The 9,864-nt window shown below is 31.2% G+C and overlaps 1 long non-coding RNA gene across 11 annotated transcripts; it reads right to left on the reverse strand.

The window, feature by feature from the left end:
• Positions 1 to 1,760: 1,760 nt before the first annotated feature.
• On the reverse strand, positions 1,761 to 5,112 carry LOC141670778 (uncharacterized). Of its 11 annotated transcripts, none has more exons than XR_012554744.1 (8): positions 4,972 to 5,112; positions 4,436 to 4,525; positions 4,244 to 4,327; positions 4,031 to 4,124; positions 2,880 to 2,978; positions 2,422 to 2,682; positions 2,252 to 2,338; positions 1,761 to 2,018 (listed from the first exon to the last, which is right to left on the reverse strand). It is a non-coding gene; the product is annotated as an uncharacterized LOC141670778 (long non-coding RNA). The 11 variants fall into 11 exon arrangements; XR_012554737.1 differs by having other exon boundaries at positions 4,031 to 4,136; XR_012554738.1 differs by having other exon boundaries at positions 2,771 to 2,978; positions 4,031 to 4,136.
• Positions 5,113 to 9,864: the final 4,752 nt, after the last annotated feature.

Genomic DNA, 9,864 nt, shown 5'->3' on the forward strand with positions numbered 1-9,864 from the left:
TGTTAAAGTGGCATATCAAATAAAAATATTTTGATCTGAAACTTTGGTTATATCACTAATATATTTATTTTTTGACATCCATACAGTTGGATCGATAAGAATATTTTTTAAAAAATCAAAACACCAATTCATGAATAAACACTAGTTAGTTGTACGAGTCTAACTAATGCTTCACTTTTACAATGACAAGCCAAATAAAATTATTCTGATATGGTACCAGTAAAATCATAGTAGTAGGTTTTCTAAAAAAATATATAATTTTGTAATAATTTTTTAAAAGATTACATACACTAGTCATGTGCAATTAAAACAATTTTATTTTCAACTCATTTTTACCCCTTACCGATTTAACAATTTAAACTAATAACTCTTTAGTTTTTAAGTAAAATCAGGACCTAAAACTAAATCTTTTTATTTTCATTCTTTTTATTCATTAAGAAAATTAATTTGGACCCATCACTAATTTAATTAATAATTTTTTAAATTAAAAGCTAAAACCTAAGGACCAATTTTGAAGCCCAGTAAATCAAATGCTCAAAACAATCGTTCCCTCTTAAAAAACCTCCCATTGCCTCCCTCTTTTTCTCCGCCTCTATCTCTGCACCTCTCTCTCCCTTGTATCCATCTTATAGTTTGTAACAATCTTTGGCCATGTACCGACAATGCTTGCATCTCTCTCTTTTTCTCTCTCTCTCCCTCTCTTCCCCTGCTCCCTTAGGTAAATCCCTTTTCTCTAAGTAGTGCGTATATGTGTATGTTATACAGATGTGGAAGTATACGTTACAATAGAAGTGGTAGCAGCAGTAGTAGTAGCATTATTAACAGATCCCGCCACCGCTGTCAGCGCACATTAGGTGTTTGATGTAATGCCTAGCTGAAAAACGAAATGATTTTATTGTATTAAAATAGTAGTCATCAGATTCTTTGAGCCTCTAAAGTTGGCTATATTGATATAGTGTTTTTATTCATTATTTTTATATATTTATGTTGTTTCAGTTTCGGATAATTTTGTGTTTGAATTGTGGTTGGTGAACTAATAGGTTCTTCCAGATGGGAGCACGTTCAGGTGTACAAAACGAGCTATTTTGTCGGATTGTTTCCCAGAGAAGCCTGGTGCTTTAATGAAGTTTCTTGACCCCTTTAGTCCTTGTTGGATTAATAGTTTCACTACCGCATACTGGACTTTTAGCGTTGGTTAAAACAGCACTAAGGTGTCGGTCAAGTGGCGAAGTAAGTGTGGGAGACGCTATAGGTATGGACCTACAACGTCGGTTAAACGAGCGACATAAAATATTAATTGTGTCGGTTAAACGACACAGGTCATAGGTTAATCAACTGACGCTGTAGGTTGACTTATAGCGTCGATGTTATATATATAATCGACACTATTTATCGCTTTGCAATGCGTCGGTTGGAGAAAATGCCGACGCTTTTAGTTTGATTAATTGCGTCGCTTATATCCAATAACGACGTTATTGCTTGTCACCTGTTGCGCTGGTTCACCTGTTTGTTAACTGACGCTATTACTTCTCACCAAATGCATCAGTTAGCAAAAATTCCGACACACTTGCTTCTCATCAATAACGTCGGTTAGCTAGAATGCCGACACGCTTTTTGTCACTGAAAAATATTATTTTTTTCCTGTTTTCTGCTGATATTTTATGCATTTTCTATAAACCTGTTTCACTATACAATTAATACTAATATCCCAAAAATACAGTACAACAAAAACTTAAATTGTCCAGGTTAAAAAATATATATTATAATAAATTTAGAAAATTTAAATATACCAATCTTGGAAGAAAAGTATATATTGAATTACAAATACTATCCAACTCTTTCTATTATGGTTCCCTTACAGATAAAATAACACATAATGTGTCTCCCCTAACAAGTATACTTGAAAATCTTCAAGTCCCCCTTTTCTTTCTGTAAATCGAGATCGCAAAACTACATCTTGTCTTTTGACACGAACAAGAGATGCTTTTAAATGACTGACCATCCGTTCTTATTTTTCTCTAAAATGTTCAATAAATAATAAATTCACAATCATGAAAATTATAACCAACACGAAGATTCTACATTTTAGTTAAATGTTTGAAATAGCAAGGTAAGAAATGCTTTTATGCTTCTCCACACATATTGTAAACAAATAAAATCAACCAACACATCTAATTATAAAATGGTGATATGCTTCTATCAAGTACTTATAACACAAATGGAGGATCTAAAAATTTTAAAAAAAAATTACCTTGTTAGAAACATTCTAAAGTAAAAAATTGTGCCCAAAGCTCTCGTATTTCTTCATTTTCCTTTTCGGTAAACTTCCTTCAAGACCCTTCAAAATATGAAAGACAAAATATTAAAAAAATCTCTATTTGATCAATATTTGTAAAACAATGTTGAGATTATTTTTCTTACCACTTTCCAATTTATGGTGAATTTTTTTTGAGAAAGCATGATTATGTTCTGCATGTACCTCATAACGAAAATACCACACTCGGTGCCTCCTTGTTGAGGACTCTAGGCATAAAGCAACATCATTTTTCAAGTTATGTATAAACAAATAAAAAAAAAAGATCAAACATCTAAACAAGTAATACTTGAACCTCAGAATGATGCCAGAGAAATTCTTTTCTATTATTCATTAATCCGCCTTCTCGTAGGTATAATTTATATGCCCTGTGAATTAAGCATACATCATTATTCACATTTATTATGAAATTAGAACAATACATTATGCAAAACTAAAATTCATATTATAACTTACGTCCCGACAGGTGTTGTCCATAAATATTTATAACCAAATTTTCAAAAAATGTTCACCAAATTGTCCACAAACCAAATGTTTGTTCAAATTAAAAAAAGATCTTAAGTACCAGAAGTGGTCAGATATCCTCTTGGATGAAGTGGAGAGCCTCAATATCATACTTCATCAAGCTAGGTCTCGCTGTAAGTCCTCCAGTCTTGGACAACCACTAAAAAGTTCAAGCAAATAAATTTTAGCTATGGAAAATCATGTAAAGACAAACCATAATACAAAGTGGGGTTATAAGAGAAACAATGCTACTAACAGGCTTCTAACCTTTAGGATTATTATCGTCTATACTCAGCATATAGTCAAATGCATACTGAAGTAGAAGACAGACAAATTATAGCACGGTGGGTAAAATGACATAAGTTAAACAATATTTACAAGCATGCGCAAACTTGGTCAAGGAAGAAGTCAAATGCTGAAGCTCGGACTATAGGACCACTTGTACAGGATTTAGAGTAAATTAAGGCTGCAAGCACTCTTCCTTTCCAGTTGGTGCAAGTTCAAGCATTTTTAACAAATTATCAACAGCCGCTCGCTGTTCATCATTTGGAAGCAATGATGACGGTAAATTGCCAAAGGACGAGAACTGAAACTCATGAACATCCTCCGTAAAAGGAAGTACTTTGAGATACAATGAACGGGCTCACTAGCAACAATCAGACAATTTAGCAAGGTTTTAATAAAGTCCAATTTTAGCAGGTTCTGCATAATTCTGTTTGTGAACACCAAATATTTTAGTTCCAGTACTATTAAAATTTGCTTAGCATAGTAATTTGCATTTACAAATTTACTTGTACCTGATTATTAAATTTACATATGACCACTTAGAAAATTAGTAGTTTATATTCATTACATGACATACAAGGGATTTGCAGTTAATGCCTTGGTGTAGGGTTGCTAGTATACCATAGTGCAAAACTAAAGAGAACTATCCAAGGTTAATATCAATAGAACTTTGCTGGCAGAGATGTAGTGGAAAAAGAGTCCACATCAATTATGAAAGTAGTAGGTCATTTTGGTTTCCCATTAATGCAGGGTCAATCAACCAATGTCCTTATTTTGCAATGATAAAATCAACCTGGTAACCCTAGTAGATCCACACACACATATATATAAATACATACCAATATCAACCAAAAAAAAGTGAGGTTTCTAACATACTGTTTTGCCGTAATCTTTCTCAAAATAATATCCAAGACTCTTAGGGCCTACCTAATAACTTTTTACACTGAAAATCAGGAACTGTTTGCAGTGGGAGTACGAAACTGCCCCTCCTAGTAATGCTGCTCTTTGCTCGATGCCCTGACTATGTTTGAACCTTAAAATAAATATGACATTTGGTAATAAAAACAAATATATATATATATATACATACTCAACTTCACAATACAATAGCAATCAAGCATAACATACTATAATTTAAACCTGAATAGTTCTTCACTTTGTAAAAAAGGATGATATCTTAAAAACACATCCCCGAATCTCACATATAAAAGGCCTACAAGAGCTCTGTCATTTATGAACAGTAAATGTCAACTTAGATGAAAAAGTAAATGTCAGCCTAGAATTTATTGAAGTTGTCTATAAAAATAAAATTATAAAGGCAAAAATCGTAACCTTTCTATATACATTTCCTTAAAGCTTGAGAAAGCGCAATCAAAACCTCTTTAGAGTCCTTGGGAGCCAACCAAAGTCCAGATGCAAGGACTATCAACAGTAACCACAAATAGATAATCAAAGTAATTAAAGAATACAAAATAGACAACTAGAGGACAAGAATTTTATAACCAAAAAAGATAACCAATCTCGAAGAAACGCAAACAAAATATAGGACTACCTCGAACACATCCTCCATCACTCGACTACAAAAGCCCCAGCAAGACACATACCAATATACTAGAAAAGCCCCAGCAAGACACATACCAATATTGTATCTTTAGTTCAGTTTTTTTTCCTATTTACAACTAATATACCAATAATATACAGCAAGACACATACCAATATTCTTCCTTGATTCTTTAATTCAGATTTTTTTTTCTTATGAGACCTTTATCAAACAGTTTGCAATAAAATTGTATATGTAGAAACATACAACTCTCTGGTTTAAATTTCTTGTATATGTAGATACATACAACTATGTGGTGTAAATTTACCTGAAAGTGGTTTGATTTTGATGAGTGACCGTCTCTGTCGCCGCCGAATAGTGTTCGTCTATGTGGGCCGGTGGTGTCTCCATGAGTGCCGAGAGGTTGTGTTTTTGAGTCTTCTGTGGTACTATTTTTGTTCTAATTTAAATTGTATATGAAAAGTTTTAAATTCTTTTCTATTACAAATAAAAATTGTTTTCTATTTCAAATATATATGTGTTCTATTTTAAACTGTTTTCTATTTCAAATAAATATTATTTTCTATTTCAAATATAATATGCACATATGTGTTCTATTTTAAATTGCTTTCTACTTCAAATATAATATGAACATATGTGTCTTGTTTTAAATATAAGTGTCCTATTTTAAATATTATAGAATTAATAGCCGAGTAATTTTAGGTGTCTTTTTTTTAAATCTATATTATACTATTATAAGAAAAACATGGTTTCGTTTGGTCGGTTGGTAAACAACTTCCTAAAAAATATCTTAACACCTTCCAAAAAAAGTTCTAACAAATATTATTTAACTGAAAAAATTAAATCATGTATATGATATAACTACAAACTCTATCAATTATTATCCAACTTAATTTCTAATCCTACTCAACTTATATCTTAGTAGAGAACAAAACACTTCCAAATTAATTTTATTAATCTATACAATTATAAGCAAAACATGGGTTTATTTGGTTGGTTGATTAAGAGCTTCCTAAAAAATATCTTAACACATTCCTAAAAAAGTTCAAGCAAATATTAATTAACTGAAAAATTAAATCATGTATATGATATGATTACAAACTCTATAAATTATTATCCAACTTAATTTCTAATCGCACTCAAATTATGTCTTAGTAGGGAACCAAACACTTTCAAACTATTTTTATTAATTCAAATTATTTTATAACCAAATATTTAATAAATCAAGAAAAAATCAAAAAAAAAATAACATTAAAAAATAATAGCAAATCATCCACATACAATATTCAAGACTCCCACTTTATTACAGGCATAAAAGAAAGACTTTTAAGATTTTAAATTTTGAATCTTTCAATAATATATTATATACAAAATAATACGTAAAAGTTTTAATTTCTTTAATCTTAATAATATATATTGTTTTTTATTATTTAGTTTTACAAAATAATTAAATAATGGAAATTACAAATATTATAACATGTGCATGGCACGAGTTATAGGCTTGTATAATATTAAGTGTCCTATTTTAAAAGAATTGTATAATATTAAGTGTCCTATTTTAAATATAATAGAACGACCAACAACCAAAATTTTAATATTTCGTCTTTTTAATAATACTCCTTATCCACTAGTGACAGGTCATTCAACAGCTTTGTGAATCTATCATATGTATCAGTTAGTGACTCATCAGATTTTGAGTCAAAGTGCTCATACTCCTGTGTGAGTATTGTCTTCCTGTTCTTTTTGATGGCATTGGTTCCTTGACATCTCACTTCCATGCATTCCACATTTTTTTTGCAGTCTTGCATGCAATCACCCTGTTTGACATGACATTGTCAAGTGCACTATGAAGCAAGTGTTGTTAGTCCCTAACAATGCAACAAGAATAACAGAAGGGGGGTTGAATGGAATTCTTGAAACGTTTTCTTGGTTTAAAAATTGTTCTAACTTAAATATATATATCAGTGTGAATTGATTTGCAGAGTGCGGAATAATAACTTGAAATGAATCAAAACACAAGTAATTAAAAACACAAGTCTTTAAAAACTTTCTGATGGATTTGAATGTATCCACCATAGATATATATAATATATCAAGAGAACTCTGTGTAGCAATAATACTCCTTATCACTAGTGGATAAGGAGTATGACTCAAAATCTGATGAGTCACTAAATTTTAATTGTATAATATTAAGTGTCCTTTTATAAATATTATTTATTAGTTTATTTGTAATAATTAATTAGTTTATTTTTAATAATTAGTTAGTTAATTCCAAACTTCTACAGCGTCGACATTTTAAATGTTGATGTTGTACGTAAAAGTTACAACATCGGCATTATAAAGACCGACGCTATATAGAGTTTTAGGCGTCGGCTTTTTAAAGCCCGACGCTACAGGTTGTTAAAAGCGTCGGTTGTATGAAAGACCGACGCAACAGATAATGCACAAATGCGTTAAGCCGTCGGTTAAAGTTACAACCGACGCTTGAAGAGTGTTTAAGCTTCAGTTATATATTTAACTGACGCAAAAAGTGCGACGCAAAAAGATCTTTTTGTACTAGTGTTTATTTCATTACCGCATGTTACAATCTCAAACATTTGTGCTTGAACCTTCATTTATGATTGCATTAATTTGTAAGGAAATTTTTAACTCCTTTCAATATGTAATAGGGAGAAGCTGGTGCAAATGTGTCAGTAGGCAAAGAATTTTGGATACTGTTATACAGTGCAAAACATGAACAATGCATTCCAGCTTCAGTTGGTCTGCGAGTAAACATAGAAGATCATTATGGTTCAGGTTCTCCACGAAGACGAGTGGACTTGGGATAGGATCTTTCCTGGATTTACATTTAGAAGCTTGCATTACTTGATTTGATATCACTACTATCCATCTAGAATTGTGCTCCCGTCTTAATTGTAATTATTGTGTTTTTGGACTATTAAATTTCGCTAATTCAGTCGACGAGCAATAGTAATGGGCGCTACAAATTATAAACTGAAGTTGAGCAGCAGCAACAGCTTTTTTTTAGGAGTAAGGAAGGGATCTAGAGCCACCACTTCGCATTTAGATAAGGCAAATTAAAGTTGAGGAGGCAGGAGAAATCAAACATCTAATAAATAATAGGATTCTAATTGTTAACATTTAAAACATTATAATTTTTTCATAGTTCCTATTATAATAATTTGATTGTCAACATTTGTAACATTATTATGTTAGACAGTTCCTTTATTATAATATTTTAATTTTCAACATTTGTAAAGTTATTATGTTGAAAGAATAACAATATTTAGTGCAATATTTTTCGAAAACAAACACAGAATAAAATATTTATAATTTTCTTTCCACTCTTTAGAATTTATTATTAATAATTATTCATATGTTAATAATGGTGGCAATTGCACTAAAGTTAAACTAAAAAGATCTAAGTGTTGAAAATAAAAAAAAATTAAAGTTTCACTCTCAAAATAATAGAAGTGTGTGGCTGTATGTTATCAGATTTTTCTTTGAACACATATATTATTTTCTACCTGTAATGTATTAATTTTGTTGTGTGTGATCTCTATAATTATTCAAAGAATTTTCTAGTGAATCTATTAGATTCCTATTTAACATTCAAGTGAATGTATACATATTTTTATTTAAAATCTTGTACTAAATTATTTGTGTTATGAAGTCATTTTCCATGTAATACTAATTAAATAAAAAATAGTTTTTTTCCGTGGTTTTGAGTTGTCTGAATTTGAGCAAGATAATTTCTTCTATAAAATGGTATTCGAAGCTAAATTTCTTATCTTTCATCCAAATAAGAATTGATGCATCCAAATGAAAGTGAACCTTAAAGAGAATAATTTGTGGGGTTTTGTGGGTAAAAAATTGGCGTGTCCGAAAATTAAAAAAATTTAAATCAAGCTCAAAGAGATCTATTAGAAGTAAGAAGAACCATGTATGAAAAAAAGATCATGTCATCAATGCTTAGATGATTCTACATTATAAACACTTCTTTAGATGCTAAAGTGAAAACAGTTTAGCTACAAATATTACATAGCGAGCTTGACACTTTGAAAATAAAAGAAGTTTGAATTAATTTAAAATTATTTTTTTAATGTTCGCTATAAAATAAATGAAAAATAATAAAGAAAAGGTAAATGATAAATGTTGGTGTAAAAAATTCTTGGTTAACTTAACTTAAAGTTTGATTACAAAGTTGCGATATTAGAAGAGGCTACACATTATGTAAAATGACAAGTGATGAGTTCATCATATGACTTGTAGTTAATGAAGAAAAAATTGTGAGGAATAAGCCAGTTGAACCAGCCTTGCAAGAAAAAATATCTGCAAAAAAAATGATGAAAGATATATAGAAGTAGTCGAATTGGTCATGTGATAGGATATAACTAAGGTAATCCCACCAAATGAATCAGTCCCGCCAAGATGTAATCATGGTTCAATCTAACCCAATTCAGGAGCAGCCTAGTCTTGCGGCCCATAAGAAAAAGAGTCTCGTTTGACATGACACGTGAAGCACTAGTCATCAGAGAACTTCATACGACAATGAAAGCTATTAATAACCATTAATTGGCATAAGCAAAACACATGTCAGAGCACCCTTGGTAAGCTCTAACACAACTCTATCTGGACACGTTTCAAGCATTCAAGAGCGTCGTGTGTCCTCCGCTCCTAGCAACGAGTGGTCCTAATTGAAGGACCAACCCCTAAACCTTAGTCCTTCGTCTATAAATTGTCCAAAAAAAAGAAAAAGTGGTTTACGAGTACCCTCTACCACACACTCATATACACATACAGAACATCCTTTCATTACATATCTTTATCATCCAAAAGTAAGTTGTTACTCTCACGCCGGAGGCGCCATGGGGCTTAAACCCCCTTGTGTTATTTTGCAAACACCCCATGATAGCTACATTACAAGACGAGTCCCAGTACGGCGTCGAAAGGACCAAATCACCAAAAAGATTTATCATCACCCACGAGGATTTGTATAGGAAAAAGGTTATGTATGTGGCCAACAAGAGGATGGTACCTAAAAGATAAAAGATTGTACGATACAAGAAATTTTAAAAAGTTCGTGGAAGAGGAAGATAAACTTATTGAATTATGCCAAAAATTTGGTTGTTATGTTTTGGTGTACCGTACTTCAAAAAATAAGATAAAAAATTATTCATCATACTGTAAACAAAAGAAA

This window comes from Apium graveolens, chromosome 7 (assembly GCF_009905375.1).
Source record: "Apium graveolens cultivar Ventura chromosome 7, ASM990537v1, whole genome shotgun sequence".
In the NCBI taxonomy this organism is placed as follows: domain Eukaryota; kingdom Viridiplantae; phylum Streptophyta; class Magnoliopsida; order Apiales; family Apiaceae; genus Apium; species Apium graveolens.